Source organism: Amblyraja radiata, chromosome 2, assembly GCF_010909765.2.
Source record: "Amblyraja radiata isolate CabotCenter1 chromosome 2, sAmbRad1.1.pri, whole genome shotgun sequence".
NCBI classification, from domain to species: Eukaryota; Metazoa; Chordata; class Chondrichthyes; order Rajiformes; family Rajidae; genus Amblyraja; species Amblyraja radiata.
The window spans coordinates 102,894,052-102,911,701 of record NC_045957.1 but is presented as its reverse complement, the minus strand read 5'-3'; the positions used below and the strand labels follow the sequence as shown (position 1 = coordinate 102,911,701).

At 39.5% G+C, this 17,650-nt stretch overlaps 1 protein-coding gene across 4 annotated transcripts in view; it reads left to right on the top strand.

The window, feature by feature from the left end:
• Positions 1 to 8,047, top strand: part of cdk14 (cyclin dependent kinase 14) — a 665,904-nt gene extending 657,857 nt beyond the window's left edge. For all 4 annotated transcript variants that reach the window (XM_033012625.1, XM_033012602.1, XM_033012618.1 and 1 more), the window contains one exon: positions 4,614 to 8,047. The gene's annotated coding sequence lies outside the window, so the exon portion shown is untranslated. The remainder of the gene's footprint in view (positions 1 to 4,613) is intronic.
• Positions 8,048 to 17,650: the final 9,603 nt, after the last annotated feature.

Here is a 17,650-nt window from a genome sequence, read left to right as displayed (position 1 = left end):
TGCAGAATCTCTTTAAAATTTCTAAGAAAGTAGATGCAGTGGCAGGCCTTCCTCATGATTACTTCTATGTGCTGGGCCTAGAACAGGTCATGCCAGATATTAATACCCAAGAATTTGAAGTTGCTAACTCTTTCCACCAAAAATGAAAATGCTCACATGGTCTGCTGACTATCCCTTTCTGTAGTCAATGATTAGCATCTTGGATTTTGTTGGCATTGAGTGCAAGGTTGTTGTTGTGCCACCACTCAACCAGGTGTTCTCGCTCTCTCTCTCCTGTACACTAATTCATCACCAATGACAGTGGTGTGGTCAAACAGTTATGGGTGGCATTGGATCAGTGCTTAGACATACAGTCATGGGTGTACATAATCAAGTGCTGAATCCTGCGCCTCTGGGGTCATGCTGGGCACTCTATACATTCCTCAACCAGTTTGGGGAATTGGTTCGCATATCCTATGGCTTGGCTTCAATGGGGAACATATGGTTAAAGAGCAGGAAAGAAAGGAGAAGATTAGTTATTTTGTTGTTTTAATTAAATGTTTTTACTGGAATTTTTATTTATTTAAAAATTGTAGTTTTCAAAAGATTCAACGATATTTCATTTCATTAGTTTTTAAATGTTTCTATAATTTTGGATTTTGTTAGTGGTCAAAGATTAAAGATTTTCCAGAGGGTCGTTGTGTTCCCTTCCACTGCTCAGGCCTTGCATTTGGAAACTGTGACATTTGGGGTAAAAAGACAAGTTCTCTGTTTCAGGGCCGTGGTGAGCAGGGGTGACTACAGTGGGTTCTAGGCCTGTGCCAGCAACATTTGTCCAAGTATGTACACGTCAGTTGACACAACAGGCTTGGCTATACAACCCAATACAAGTGATTCAAAGCAGTTCCATACCTATAAAATAAAGGTCTCATTCTCTCAACATTTTCTGATAGTTTTATATAAATTGTGATCATTGGTCCTGATTATGACTTCAAACATAATAGCAATGGGAATTGAGCTTGGGTGATTTTGGCTGGTGGAAATTCATTTTTAAAACATTTTCTTTGCTATACTATCTGAAAAAGTTATTTTTAAAAAACTCTCTTCCACCATATTTAGTGGCTGCATCTCCCTAAGTATTTCTGCATCTGACATGTGGGAGTTGTTTAAAGACCAATAGATCAGAGTTCAGGCCCAGCATGTCCCAATAAGGAGGTGGGAAGTCTGTCAAAGGATACTCAGAATATAGAAGTTAACGTTTTGTTCAGTGAAATGGCAGATGTAGTGTAATCTGGACAAATGTGTGGTGTTGCACTTTGGGAGATCATATATAAAGGCCAAGTATCCAGTTAATGGCAGGATCATTAACGACATTGATGTACTTGATGTCCAAGTCTGTAGCTCTCTGTAAGTAGCAACACAAGTAGAGAGATTGGTAAAGAAAGCATAGCCTATGCTTGCCTTCACTGGTTTGGGTAATGAGTGTAAGAGTCAGAAAGTCCTGCAGCAGCATTATGAAATGTTTGTTAGGCAGCATTTGGAGTATTGTGTGCAGTACTGTTCACCCCCCATTACAGGAAGAACGTCGAGGCTTTGGCGACACTGCAGGTGAGGTTTACCTGAGTCTTGCCTGGATTAGAGGCTGTTAGCTGTAAAGACAGGTTGGACAAACATCGATCAATTTTTCTGGAGTGGAAGGGTATTAGAGGCTGAGTGGAAACCTAATAAAAGTTTATAAACTTATGAGAGGTATAGATGGAGTAGATAGTCAACATATTTTTCTCAGGGTGGAAATATCAAATACTCAATGGCATTGCTTTAAGTTCAGAGGGAAAATGTTGAAAGGAAATGTGCAGGTAAAGTTTTTCACACAAAGAGTGAAAGTGCCTGGAATGCACTGCCAAGGGTGGTGGTGGAAGCAGATATAATAATGGGGCTAATGAGGCTTTTAGGTAGGCACATGGATATACAGTGAATTAAGGGAAATGGATCAAGTGCAGGGGGAAGAGATTAGTTTAATTTGGTCCACACAGACATTGTAGGCTGAAGGCCTGTCTCTGTGCTGTACCATATAACAATAGAGTTAACATTTAACAATAATCCATCATCATATACAACATTATAATAAGATACCACCATCCACCCTTCCCCACCCCTCCCACCCCAATTAATCCCTTTTGGAACTCCTGCCTATTCTTGACATTTGTAGACGGGACATTACATTCTGACAGAAGTGTTGGCATGTTTGTTCATTCTCCAGCTTGTTGAAGTGCCCTTTGCCACTAAAAGACCTTGAAATATCTCCAGAATAAAACTGAAGTTGACACAAATTGTGACAGTCCAAATGGCCTTTTCAAACTCCATGCTCAATGATTTTTTTTTTAAACATTTCAATGCCGGATAATGGACCTTTACAATCCACTGAAGGTTTAATAGCTCCATCATTACAGCAGTTACATTATGATCGGATGTTTTTGATTCTCTTACTGGCAGTATTGCACTGAAATAAATTATATATTTTGGTAGTAATAGATAGATAATGAGAATGTCTGTTTAGCCTGCTTTTCAAAAACAGAAAATAAATTGCAGGCGAAGATATAGATGAATATGGGACAACTGTGTAATCATTGTTAAGTGTAATTTTTAAACCCCAGCATACTCTGTTCACTGTTAGGCATCCTGCTATAAAATTCAATTTAAAATGCGAGCCATATATTTTCTTCAATATTCCAAGCTGTTCGAGTGAATCACGGAGTTCGATTTTGACATCTGTCAACAGATTAACTTTTAACATTTATTTGGCTAACTTGTATCACTTGTATTAAAACACTGATGAGGCCATTTATAATTCAGTCATTTTAAGGGGTTAGAGAGCAGCGCAGACATGAGAAACGACGGCTGTTAAGATAATTCAGGCTCCCTCGTGGCCGCAGCTGAGCAAATTTGGTGTCAATGGGGTATCTGTGCAGGCAATGCTCTCTTTAATTAGTCTCTCGAGCCTGGTTGGTGGCAGTTCCTCAGACTAACTAATCAATTTGTAGCTGTCTGATGCTAGGTGCGGAGATCTTCTCCGGCTGAGTTTTCTCCCACAGGTCACTCACCTACCCTCCAGGAGCGCTCGTTTTAATTTTTTATCTTTTCCATCATGTGGTGCTGTCATCTGGTTCCAAGAAAAAAGGAGACAGAAACATTTTAGTTCAAAGTGCATGTAGGTCAGGATGGGAATGCATTATGGGTACTGATGGGTCAATTAATTATTCAGGACTCAGTGTTTGTTGAGCTGCAATAGGATAACAGTTGAATACAAATGTTATAAAATATAGGTAATAGCAGTCGCAGATTCAGATGGAATATATTTGTGATGAGAGCACCAAAATTCTGCAACTGTTAGAAACAGCCATTTGAGACATGATTTAGGATGAGTGATCTAACGACAAAAGGCCTTGTGATCATGTAACATCGACCTAAGTGAAATTACAGCCACAAACAAAGATAATTTTAATTTTGAATTATTATAATTTGGGGAATAATTGAAGCAGTCAGTCATTTGTTGATTTCACTCGATTGTGCAAAGCAGTTGATTCAACATTGACTTTCGATTAACTTATAATACTAAATATTATATTTTCAAATATTCAAATTAAACTGTGAAGCTGAGAGGGGAAACTCCCAAGAGACATTTATTAAATAATTTGATTGCAAAATGTAAACTAGATTACATAATCAATAATATTCAATATTAATTGGTGCTCTTAATGTGGCTTTCATTTGATCTGTTTGTATCTGACTGAATGTGTCGGTATGCTGTAACTGCAAATCTATTGTGATATGTTTGAAATATAATCCATTTAAAATGCTTTTCTAAAAATATTTTATACTGTAATTGCAAATAAATCAACACAGGCTTTATAAATCAGAGTGTTTATTTAAATGGTGTTTCATTCTTCTTCTTCTTCTTTTCGTGTCCATCTTGTTACAAATGTTGGCCTCGTTGTCATTGTCCGTCCTGAAAAGGACGCAAGCTTCCGGCGACAATCAGTGGAAGTCATCACTTGTCGCATTAGATGAAGGTGGTAGCAGAATTAGCTCAGGATACTTCCAATTGCCAATCCCGCGACCTGGACGCTTCTGTGTTTCGTTAAAAGTGAAATATCAAAGCAGTACATTTGGAATTTTGTTAAATGCAATTACTATTTTTTAAAGTTTTTGCTCACCTCACTCGCTGATCCTGATAAAGTTGCATGGATAAATATATCACTGTAATTACAAACATTGTATTTCCATCTTACAGCAGTCCATGAAATGTTGACCCAGATTATTAAGAAGAGAAAGGAATTACAATATGTTTTTAATTCCTCATTTTGAAAACGTTCATGAAATGATAGTCCATTAAATGGACAGGATTATTTTCACCATAAGTCTTGTGACTGTCATGAATAATTGTAAATTTATTCGTCAAATTGTAAGCATATTAATTTAGGCCATTAGTGCCAATTATCTGTTTTTCTCACATATCACAGGACATTAATAACCCTGATATTTGGACATTAATAATCCTGATATTTTGACTTGATATTTTACATCTATGCTGTAACAACAATACTGTTCTGATTGTTCTTATTTTTATATTGTAGGTATTTTCATCATCAGTTCCAAAGAGCAGCTAAAGAAACAGGAAAGCAAAGGAACGCAAGCACCTATTTTCTTGTTGATAGTCATGTTAGCGGATGGCTGCTGTTGTTAAGACAATTCTTGCCATTTGCATTGTGTGGGTTTATTTGTGGTTGTGCTCTGAATTTGACATCTTGAATGCTAAACCATGACATGCAAGAACCACCTCTTTTTTAATAGTTTGTTTAGAGATTCACTTTGCTGATAAATGATCTGTGCTGCTTTACAGGGTCTTGTCTGTCAGTCTTTTGATTTCCTGTGGTAGCGTAGCATTCTTGTACAGCACATTTAGATTTCACTGGCAACATTGAAATTCTGAAGATTTTTTTTTTGAAACTATCTTGAGCATGCCAGGAAACCCTATGATGCCAGCATTACAAAGCAATCAACAGTGGCATGAAAGACATTGCATATGTTTTACAAAAATCAGCATACCTTTGTATACAATTGAAATGAAATAGCTTGTGAGGCACTGTTAACATTTGTGACAGTGCTCCAGCTGGGATCTTGCAAAGAACATAGATAAGTCCACAGATGATAAGGTGAACTGCAGTGTTTAAAATAGTGTGCACTATCATGAGGCTTAGCTTTTTAAAAGAATATAAAAACCATGTATATAATGGGATCTCTCTTTAGCCCCTATGTATTCTCGAGTTAGATTTATACCCAATTCTTTGTTACTGCAGATCCTGGATAAGCATTATTACTGAAAGTCTGTTCTTGCTATAAACTCCATTATGAGGTAACTAATTTAAAAAGCAGAGCTAAAATCTCTAAGCAGGAACCATGGGATTCTTCAAATACCATAGGTGGCCTTTTAACCTTATGTCCTCAATCTACCCATTTCTTCCTGTACCAGTTGGAGCACTAAGTTCTACAATTGAGACAAACACTTGATTTTATTCCAATTTAAATGTGCGGATAATTTCTACTAATATTCTATTTGGAGTAAATCTTCAATAAACATGAATTATTTTTGGTAATTATCTGCAATTAATTCCCATTTGTTATCATATCTTTATTTGTATTCTTCATAATATTCCTTGTGCAAACAGATTTTCATTATCACTCACAGACCATTGGTTACTATTGCCCTTATAAACATCATATTTTTCCTGAACAATGAGATTTTATTCTGTTCTTCAGATTAAATATATTTAATTTTCCGACTGGTGATGCACTTATTTCTATATGCGTTTCCGAACAGTCCTATTTCCAATTGCAATACCCCCACCTCCCGTAAAACATTTCAGAATATTAAGAAATCTTTGAGGTGAATTTAAAATCGAAGTGTGCTATTTCAGTTGAATTCAAATTATGCTTCAATAAGAAAGAAGATGTAAAATAAACCTTTGGATTGTAAGTCATTTAAAAGTATACTGCTACAAATGATTTGGATTAATTCAGGCATGTGCTGATAAATAGAATGGATTGAAATTGAAGATTAAAGGTTGTGTGAAAGTACAATATTTGCTTAATATTGTTATTTATCATTAAAACAAATATATTGCAAAACATTCCTGATTTTTTCCAACTCTTATCTAATTGCACATCAGAAAGGTGTTACTTACAGTTGCTCTGTGTACGAATCAGTTCTTTCCGTGCTCTGTCCAACATTATATTCACATTGTATTCACAGGACCCTAAATAAGTACAATCATGGATTTTAAGGTAACCGCCCAAAAATAAATAGAACCTATATTAGCACTTAGTATTGTGAATGACAACTTTCAAAATTGTAACTGTGATTCTGATTGTTAATCAAGTCAATCAAAAATAATTGATCGTCCACTTTGTTTTATGAATTGTTAGAAAGTAAGGGTAATTTTAAAACAAAAATCTATTAAAAGCATATTGGCATAAACCTAATATCATGGAAGATAAAGTATTTTTAAGCAGTTTATGAACTATATATGATTGTGGCATCAAATTGGATCAAATTTGGAAAAGCTTTCATGAATCCACTCAGTTTGTCTATTTAATTCCAACGCTATTTTGATTGGTATTTCTATTTTAATATCCCAATTGTCAAACCATTTTAAGTTAAAAGCACATTTTAAGTTTAAGCATCTATTCTATTAATTACACTGAAGAGCTTGGTGAGTGTGCGCACTCTGAAAGTTAATTATGAAAAATATCTTTGGTGTATCATTTTGTTTTAAAGCCTGGTAATGTGGATAAGTTTCTTTAAGGTCATTACAATGGTGAAGCCTCTGTTTATTGTACGTATGTAATAAGGCCCCCGTTCACTTCGTCAAATGTTAACCTCATGATTCATTTGTTATTAAATAATTTTCACAACTAATCACATGACAATTGCAATTAGTTTGTGCTTTGTGTTGCTAAGTGATATGCAGTTGTGACATTTGATTATTATGTTCTGTTTTTATTTATCAGATGTTCTATAAAAAATAGGTTGCACTGTGTTATGCAGGCTCTACAATCACTGAAATTCATACTTTTGAATTTTAGAGGAGATTAATAGTGCACTAAGTACTTCAATTATGTCAGCATTTGCACAAGGTGAAAGCAAAATCCGGGACTTTGAAATATATTATGAAGTGAACCCATTTATTACTTTCCTTTGTAAATATTCATCTTCCATGTGCTTAAGTAGCACTGATTTTGGCACACAATATTTTTTCCTCAAGCTTTTGTGTGGCACCAGTAGATATGAATAAGCATCATTTGAATCTTGTTTAAACAGATAAATAATTCTTAACTGAGTAAACATTGATACATAGCAAGAATGCATACATTCATAAGAAATCGCTGTGCAGATCTCTGATAATCATAGATTATCTGTTCAAATTAAGGAATCTCACCTCATATATTATACTTCTTAAATGTCCTGTGAATATTTATGCTTTTTTGTAAAATAAACATATATAATGTTTGTTCCCTGCCAAGTCTTTACAAAAGAAGAATAAAAAATTAAGTTGTTCCCTTCTGAGGACAGTTACATAATTGAGGTTACCATGATACCTTGCAAATTTGTTATTGATTTGATTCTATGGGCATATATAAGAGAACCTCTGTATGGTTAAATGCTGTACCGCCATGTAAATTCATTGAGTATTGAAGCCCTGGCCGGTATCTCAAACATGAATCTGTAAAGTGCTGTTCACAGAAACTGCACTTGTATGCTTCAATTGTTTTTTTGCAGGATGCATCTATTAAACTACGTCTTATTGATATGCTGTTGTTTGGTACGGAAACGGAAAATATGCATAAAATAATAATAAATGACACAAACAAGAAAATCTAGAATGTAGACACATAGTGTAACTGTTGCATTCTTTGTTAGACCTATATGTAGTGTATTATTGCAGATGTATGAATTGTATGTCCTGTAACTGGTTTCTTGTAACATGAAAATAAAATATAGTGCAGCTAATTATTTTAAATGATTGAAAATTAATTACCCAATTTATTTAGGATTAATACTTGTATCACAAACCTTACTAATGTGACATTCAATTTGGTAGACCCTGTATCAAATTAACTTTGGTGTTAACATTTAATATGATATGATGAAACCTCTTCTAACATTGTTGTTCTATTTTACCATGGTGAACTAAAACTTAAAAGTAAAGTGCCTGTCCCACTTGGGCGTCATTTACGCGACATCATTTACGCGTCACGCCGCACAACACGCGCATTGTGACGAGCATATGATGTGCGCATGGCGTGCATTACGCGTGCATGGTGCATGGTGACGTAGGCAGTGACGCACGGTCGTGTGCGGCGCCCCAGGATTTTGGGATTCACAAAATCTTCACGTGCCACCTGCGTAACGCGCAAATGACACCCAAGTGGAACAGGCCCTTGAGTGTGTCAAATACTGTACTGAGGCAAGAAGGTGGTGGACCATACGGTGAGCTAGTGGAGCATAAAAAACAGATTTGGGGAATATGAAACAAACAATAAGTGCTGACACCCAGCAAATCATGAAATGTCTATGGAGAGAGAAACAGATTTGACATCTCGGGTCTGTCCCTTCATCAGAACTGGCAAAGTGAGAAAATCTTTCTATCTTTAAGTTTCAATAGAGAGGAAGGAGTGATCTGGTCACCAGAGCAGAGAGAGGTGGAGCAACTAGGAGAATAGAATGGAATCTTTACAAGAAACAATGGGAGGAGGTGCAGTTGAGAGTTAGAACATTGAAGAGTACAGCACACGAACAGGCCCTTCGGCCAACAATGTCTGTGCCGAACATGAAGCCAAGAGAAACTAATATCATCTGCCTGCACACGATCTATACTCCATCATTCTGCTTATCCGTGTGCCTATCTATATGCCTCTTAAGCACTATGATCATATCTGCCTCCACCCCCCTGGCAGCATGTTCCAGGCACCCACCACTCTCTGTGTAAAAATTTAGCCCTGCAAATCTTTTAAACTTTGCCCCTTTCACCTTAAAGTTATGTGCTGTAGTGGTTGCAAAAGCATCTCACTGTGTTTGCACCTCATAATTTTATAGACTTGTCAGGTCAATTTAGAAAAAAATACCTTACACTTATTCTCAATGCTTTGAATATGAATACCATATGCTTTCTTTACATAAACATAGAAAATAGGTGCAGGAGTAGGCCATTCGGCCCTTCGAGCCTGCACCGCCATTCAATATGATCATGGCTGATCATCCAACTCGGTAGTCTTCTCTCCATACCCCCTGATCCCTTTAGCCACAAGGGCCACATCTAACTCCCTCTTAAATATAGCCAATGAATTGGTCTCAACTACCTTCTGCGGCAGAGAATTCCAGAGATTCACCACTCTCTGTGTGAAAAATGTTTTCCTCATCTCGGTCCTAAAAGATTTCCCCCTTATCCTTAAACTGTGACACAAGATTTACTACTTGTGTTGTCATTTTAAGGAAGCTATGAACTTGGACCACAAGATCCCTCTGTATATCATTGCTGTTAAGAATGTTGCCATTAACTGTATACTTTCCCCTGATATTCAACCACCCAAAGGACAACACCTCACAGTTGCTCGGAATAAACTCCATCTGCCATTTTGCAGCCCATTTCGGTAGTTGATCTCTATCCTGCTGTATGCTTTGATAGCTTTCTTCAGTCTGCAACTCCAGTAATCTTGGTGTAATCTGCAAATTTACTAACCAACACATTGATATTTACATCTAAGTCGTGTATACATATCACAAACAACAGAGGTCCCATCACAGATCCCTGCAGAACTCCACTGGCCACAGGCATCCAGCCTGAATAACAAATTTTGCACCACAACTCTCTGTATTTAATTGTATACCAGTTCAGAATCAAGTTAGTGTTAAATCCTGTGCATCTTAATCTTCTGGATCAGCTTTGCATAGGGGACTTTATCAAGTGCCTTATTAAAATCAATACAAACACCATCCATCCCCCTCTCTTCATAATCATCTTTGCCACTTCTTCAGAACACTCAATCAAGTTAGTAATATATGGCATACATCGTACAAAACCATGCTCACTGTCCTTAATTCACCATTCCCTTCCAAATGGGAGTAAATCCTATCCTGAAGTATCATCTCCAGAAACTTCCCTACCACTGATATGAGGCTTACTGGCCTATAAGTCCCTGGATTCTCTCTACTTCGCTTCTTTTTAAAAATGTTGGCTGCTCTCCAGCCCTCCAGGACCTTACCTGTGGCTAGGAAGTAACAAAGATCATCATCAACGCTCCTGCAATTCACTTGCCTGTCATTTTGATTGCCCATCCCACATCCACTCTGTTTTGGACCCACATCCAATCTGTCAGATTAGGGGAAGGGGAAGTGCAACAAGAACTGGGTGTGCTTGTACATCAGTCACTGAAAGTAAGCATGCAAGTACAGCAGGCAGTGAAGTTGGCCTTCATTGTGAGAGGATTTGAGTTTAGAAGCAAGAAGGTCCTACTGCAGTTGTACTGGGCCCTTAGTGCGACCTCACCTGGAGTATTGTGTGCATAGTGTAGGGTCTCCTAATTTGAGGAAGGACATTATTGCTATTGAGGGACGCAGCGTACTTTCACAAGGTTAATTCCCGGGATAGCGGGACTGAAGTATCAGGAAAGAATGGGTCGACGGGGCTTGTATTCGCTGGGATTTAGAAGGATGAGAGGGCATCTTATCGAAACATATACATTTCTTAGAGGATTGGACAGGGTAGATGTAGGAAACATGTCCCCAATGTTGGGGGAGTCCAGAACCAGAGGTCACAGTTTAAGAATAAGGGGTTTAGGGCTGAGATGAGGAAAATCCTTTTCACCCACAGTTGTGAATCTGTGGAATTCTCAGCCACAGAAGGCAGTGGAGGCCAATTCACTGGATGTTTTCAAGAGAGAGGTAGATTTAGCTCTTAGGGCAAAGGGAATCAAGGGATATGGGGAAACATCCGGAACTGGGTACTGATTTTGGATGATCAGCCATGATCATATCGAATGGTGGTGCTGGCTCGAAGGGCCGAATGGCCTACTCCTGCACCTATTGTCCATTGTCTATTGTCTATCACCATTTCTCAAACAATTGGTGTCATCAACAAATGCAGCAACTGTGGTTTTGATTCAAGGATATGATTAATTAATGTAAATTGTGAATAGCAGTGATCCCAACACTCATTCTTGAGGAACACCACAAACCATTTGTAAGCTGGAATATCTTTACTACAGCTCTCTGTTCTCTGTATTGAAAATAAAGCGAGCAATCCATCTGGGGACACAAATTGCTGGAGTAACTCAGCCAGTGAGGCAGTCTCTCTGGAAAATATGATAGGTGACGGTTCAGGTCGAGACTCTTTTTCAGACTAATTCTCCTCTCCCTACAAGAAGTCTGGGAAGGGTCTCGGCCCAAAATGTTACCTATCCATGTGCTCCAGAGTTGCTAACTGACCTACTAAGTTACTCCAGCACTTGTGTATCCTTTTTTGTATTAACCAGCATCTGCATATTCTTGTTTCTACGTAATCCATCTGACTACCAGTTTCATGGTCCACATTCTCTGATCTTATCCATTAATCAATTATGGATTACCTCATCAAGGACCTTCTAGATAAATAATATCTAATATTATACCATTTTTGTTTTCTCTATTACCCCTGATTCCGTGCTGGTCAAGCAAACTTTTCACTCATTGATTATTTGTTTTGATACTTTTTGTTGCTGGATAATCTTTTATTCTCTTAATGAGATATCACTTTTTTTTCTTAACACTGGAGTGCCAAATAAATAGTAATGTGCTAAACTTAATGTTCAAACATAAGAATCTATCAGTTTGGAACATTCTTAATAGTTCTGTGATTGAAGTGAAACATTGCTGGCCTACACTGCTGAATTGTGTTAATTAATTTTACACAAATCTATGGAAAAGAGCGAACATCTTTATCTTTCACAGATTAACTCTGCAGTTAAGTTTGAAGTTTATTGTTTTCATCAGCAGTTAGTTTCTAGATCAGATGTTGGTCCCATCAATGAATTCTATGCTTACTCTACATTTGCATGTGTTTGCCATTATAGTTCCAATTACGAGGATAACAGAAAATGCATCAGAAAACCCACTTGAGATCCTTTAGCAGCCTTGCAACTCAACTACATTCAGGGGATGGATCATAATGTAGGCATTTACTACCAACATGCCTGTTGTTAAGACTCTTAGCGTTATGTCAATTCTATATTTAGGACCAGGTGTGCTATTCAATACTTCCATACATCTAACCTAAAACCGGCTACTTCCGTTTTACCATATCTCTTAGCAGATATTCTAATCCACTTTCCCATATCTACTGGTAGAGAAGGATTAGCAGAGGCTTGAATCCACATGATTTATTCATCCTCTTGATCAGGGAATGGTGCTACGTGTAAGTGACATAATGTGCAGGTATTTACCTCAAGTGGTAAGATGCTCCATGTTGCCGCTGACCAATGTGATAACTACATTTTTTACCTCTGTGGATCAGTTGGTGTTGAATTGTTGCCCCAAATGATCCTGATTTGATATGCTAAAGGATGCAGTAGCATCTAACACAACATAAAGTTGTCACATGGGTGGGTGAAAAAAACCCATCACCCAAGATACTGTTGCAAAACATGTCAAGACCATGAATGGTTCTGAATGTTCCCGGTATTCAAAGAAATTTCCACGTAATTTTGAAAGATGTTATTAAATATTAAAAGTTAAATTCAACATTTAAAAACAATTCAATACATTTAAGCAAACTGAATTAATGAACAAAATATACATTACCAAATACTTTTCTAGGTCCTTTGCAGTTGTTCCTATCAATTCAAATTAATAAACCTGCTATGGCATTTAGTAGTCAAACTGCTAACCACACTCTGAAGTTGGAATAACAAGAGTGTGAAATTGCTGGTAATTGCACCAACTTCATACTTTCTATTCCAACTTTGGATTCCAGTTGGCAAAACCCCAGTGATGAATAACCAGCAAGTTAAGTATTTTTGTGTCTGTGCACGCTTGTGTGGGAATTCAATACTTTCTGACATTAAAGTGGAGAAATACCATCTGTTTGGAGTAGAAACTACGGCATTCCCAAGGAATTTTTGGACCATTGTAATTGAGAAATTAGAGTACGATATATCATATTTGAAGGTTCAGAAATACTTTATATAGACATAATGCTTTTCGTTTGTGGATCAATTATACTATATTTCAGCAATGGAAATGAAGGCATCAAATCGCTATTCTATAATCGGTAATGCGGCTTTTTCACGGGGCGACTTGACGCAAGATGTAACCAGAGTGAAGTGGTCGTGGTCTAGCACGATATCACACGATATAACGGGGGGGGTAGATAAAGAGTTCCCACGGTACTCGGCATTTCTGTTATTTGTGCGAGTGACTTGTCCGTCTCCCGAGCTTTCCCGTTAAATCTTGAATGAACATTGTGAAGTGTTGTTAAATCATCACGTGGCACAAATGATGTCACTTTTTTTTCACACACTATAAATATCCTCCCTTGGTTGAATTGGCTCATTTGGAGACATGTTTTACTGTGTATGTGGGAGACACAGATGGACTGAGCACAGTACCTCGGTCTTACTGTGTGTGGGAGAGGGGGAGAAAGAGACGTACACTCACAGAGGCAGAGTCTCTCGGCCTGTGTAAGAGGGAGGGAGGGATGGAGAGAGAGAGAGAGAGGCACACACAAGGTGGATGTGAAATCTCACCTGCCTGTTTCAGTGACAGACACCCGCCGCCAGTAAATGAAGACACCCCCATCTGTCTCCCCCTCCTCTCCCTCGACTCCCCCACCTTTCCCTCCCAACTCCAGACCCGTCCCGACCTCCTGGGAAACTGAATAGAGCAACAATCAACTGCTGCCTGTGCGCTGATATGACAATAAAGGCTACTTTACTTTACTTTACTTTACTGAGTTAAAGAGTTCCCATGGTAGACTGTAAAACTGGGACCCTGGTTCTGGACTCCCCCAACATCGGGAACATTCTTCCTGCATCTAGCCTGTCCAATCCCGTAGATACTGATTAGACCGGTATCTATTTATTTACTTTATTAATGATTTCAATTAAATATTGGGAACATCAGGCCGCAAACGTTATTTCTTGAGTGTTAGTGCTGGACTTTGACTCGACCTTCCTAGTTAGCCGGCACCTGAGACTGAGCCAAGCAATGTCCAGACCTGACTTCAACACAAATTGATGGAGGAACTCAAAGGGTCAGGCTCGTCCAACGCTCTGTGTTTTGCTCGTGATTCCTGCGTCTGCAGTTCCTCGTGTCTACAGACCAGAGTTGCCACTTGACTCCGAGATGACCATCACAGAGCATACGGAAGATAGACACGAAATGCTGGAGTAACACAGCGGGACGGGCAGCATCTCTGGAGAGAAGGAATGTGTGACGTTTCGGTTCGAGACCCTTCTTCAGAGTCTCGTCCCGAAACGTCACCCATTCCGAGGGTCTCGAATGAGGTAGGTAGTAGTTCAGGAATGCTCTGTGGTTGGTGTTAGGATGGTTCAGTTACATAAGTGCTCAAATGTAGGCACCGTTTTCGCAGTGGAAGCTCCGAGACTGTGCAGCGGGCGATTGTCGTGTTGGCTGGGACTCCTGTTATCCATGCAGGGGATTGACCTCAGTCTGAAGAAGGCTCTCGACCCGAAAGGACACCCGTTCCTTCTCTCCAGAGTTGCTGCCTGTCCGGTTGAGTTGCTCCAAGCAACTGGTGTCTATCTTCAAAGGACTGACCACCGGGCTGGATGTCGGGGCTGGCGTGTTGCGTTTCACAGACCGAACTGTCCAATTAATGGTAACAGATGGGCACTGAGGGAAGTCCCCCCCCCCCCCTCTCTGTTTATCTGCCCTTTCTTTAACTTTTGTGCCTCTATGCAAGTATCTCGCGAGCCATCCCAGACTGCCCATTTCTGCTCCCCCTCGTCTTTAATAACTACATTTCCCTAACAATTACTATCTTTGTTAGTTATAGGAGCAAAATTAGGCCATTCGGTCCATTAAGTCCACTCCGCCATTCAATCGCGGCTGATCTATCTCTCCCTCTCAACCACATTCTCTTGCCTTCTCCCCATAACCTCCTGACAGCCGCACTAATCAGGAATGTATCTATCTCTGCCCCTATTCTTCACCCTTTTGACAGTAGTTTTGTTTTATTGGAGACGCGGGAGACAGCGGATGCTGGAATACTGAGCAAAACACGAAATGCTGCTGGAACTCGGTGCATTTGTGTTTAAGAAGGAACTGCAGATGCTCGAAAATCGAAGGTACACAATAATGCTGGAGAAACTCAGCGGGTGCAGCAGCATCTATGGAGCGAAGGAAGTAGGCAACGTTTCGGGCCGAAACGTTGCCTATTTCCTTCGTTCCATAGATGCTGCTGCACCCGCTGAGTTTCTCCAGCATTTGTGTGTGTGGGTGGAAGTAGGGGGGAGGGGGGGGGGGGGGGGGGGGGGAGAGAGATAAGGCAGCCTGAAGAAAGGGTCGCATGTCCATTTCCCTCCGTAGCTGCTGCCTGGCCCGCGGAGTTCCTACAGTCTTAGAAACTGCTTTAGACAAAAAGAGACACAAACTGCTGGAGTAAAAAAGCTCAGCAAGTGAGGTACCTTAACACTCAAAAATGAAAAAGAATGAAAATGTGATTATTTCACCTCCCTTCAACTATTTTGTGTTTCAGCATGAGAGGGATTATAACATTAGAGACATTCATCTTGTAGTGATGTGTTAATGAAGAATTGCAGACATCAATCTGATAGTAAAAAATATATTTATTTAACAATGAGGTAAAACAAGCACTGACAATCAAACTGCTCAGTTACTCACCGTTCGCAGGAGTTCCCACGGTACCCGCAAGAGTTATTACGGATATCGCACTGGCCACTTGTTCATACAATGTTGCAATGCTCAACCACAAGTGTACAAGTCACTCTTGGAGAAATTCAAAATTTCTTGAATTTTCTCCCGAGTGACCAATTTACACGATTACCTGCCGTTAGCGCTACGGTGGTCCACGGTGGTCCACGAATGCCGTACTGTTATCGCACGAGGTTCCCACAATGTTAAACTCTGGTTAACTCTTGCGTCAAGTCGCCCCGTGAAAAGGCCGCTTAAGTATTTAAACACGTCTACCTTATTAACATGTGTAAAATTTGAACTAATCCATGAAAACATGGATATGATCCTGTTTTATTGGATTCTGGAGGTTCTCCAATCTAACCAGAGAGGAGATTAACGCAATAGAAAGGAAGGACATTAGTTTGGAGGATGTGGAATCGATATGGGTAGAGCTGCGAAACACTAAAGGGCCTGTCCCACCAGCATGCGATTGTATGCGTCTAGCCCGACCAAACGTGGTCGCTTGAGGCGTACGGCCGCGCGGGGCCGATCCCACTTCGATCACGGGAGTCGTATGGAGTTGTGCGGGGCTGGTCCCGACATTGCGCATGGCTCCAAAAATCTTACCGCGTGCTTACCGCAAAATTAGTGTGAACTCCGCTTCTGTTTGGTCGCGCTAGACGCATGCAATCGCATGCTGGTGGGACAGGCCCTTAAGGGGCAGAACATGCTAGTGGGAGTTGTGTACAGGCCACCCAACAGTAATAGTGGAGTTGGGGATGGCATCAAACAGGAAATTAGAAATGCATGCAACAAAGGTAAAACAGTTATAATGGGTGACTTCAATCTACATATAGATTGGGTGAATCAAATTGGCAAGAGTGCTGAGGAAGAGGATTTCTTGGAATGTATGCGGGATAGTTTTCTAAACCAACATGCAGAGGAACCAACGAGAGAGCAGGCTATTCTAGACTGGGTATTGAGTAATGAGGAAGGGTTAGTTAGCAGTCTTGTTGTGCCCGGCTCCTTGGGCAAGAGTGACCATAATATGGTTGAGTTCTTCATTAGGATGGAGAGTGGCATAGTTAATTCAGAAACAAGGGTTCTGAACTTAAAGAAAGGTAACTTTGAGGGTATGAGATGTGAATTGCCCAAGATAGACTGGCAATTGATTCTTAAAGGGTTGATGGTGTATATGCAATGGAAGGCATTTATAGACCGCATGGATAAACTGCAACAATTGTTCATCCCAGTTTGGCAAAAGAATAAATCAGGGAAGGTAGTGCATCCGTGGATAACAAAGGAAATCAGGGATAGTATCAAAACAAAAGATGAAGCATACAAATTAGCCAGAAAAAGCAGCCTACCAGAGGACAGGGAGAAATTCTAAGTCCAGCAGAGGAGGAAAAGGGCTTAATTAGGAAAGGGAAAATGGATTATGAAAGAAAACTGGCAGGGAACATAAAAGCTGACTGCAAACATTTTTATAGATATGTGACGAGAAAAAGATTAGTTAAAACAAATGTAGGCCCCTTGCAGTCAGAAACAGGTGAATTGATCATGGGGAACAAGGACATGGCAGACCAATTGAATAACTACTTTGGTTCTGTCTTCAATAAGGAAGACATAAATAATCTGCCGGAAATAGCAGGGGACCAGGGGTCAAATGAGATGGAGGAACTGAGTGAAATCCAGGTTAGTCGG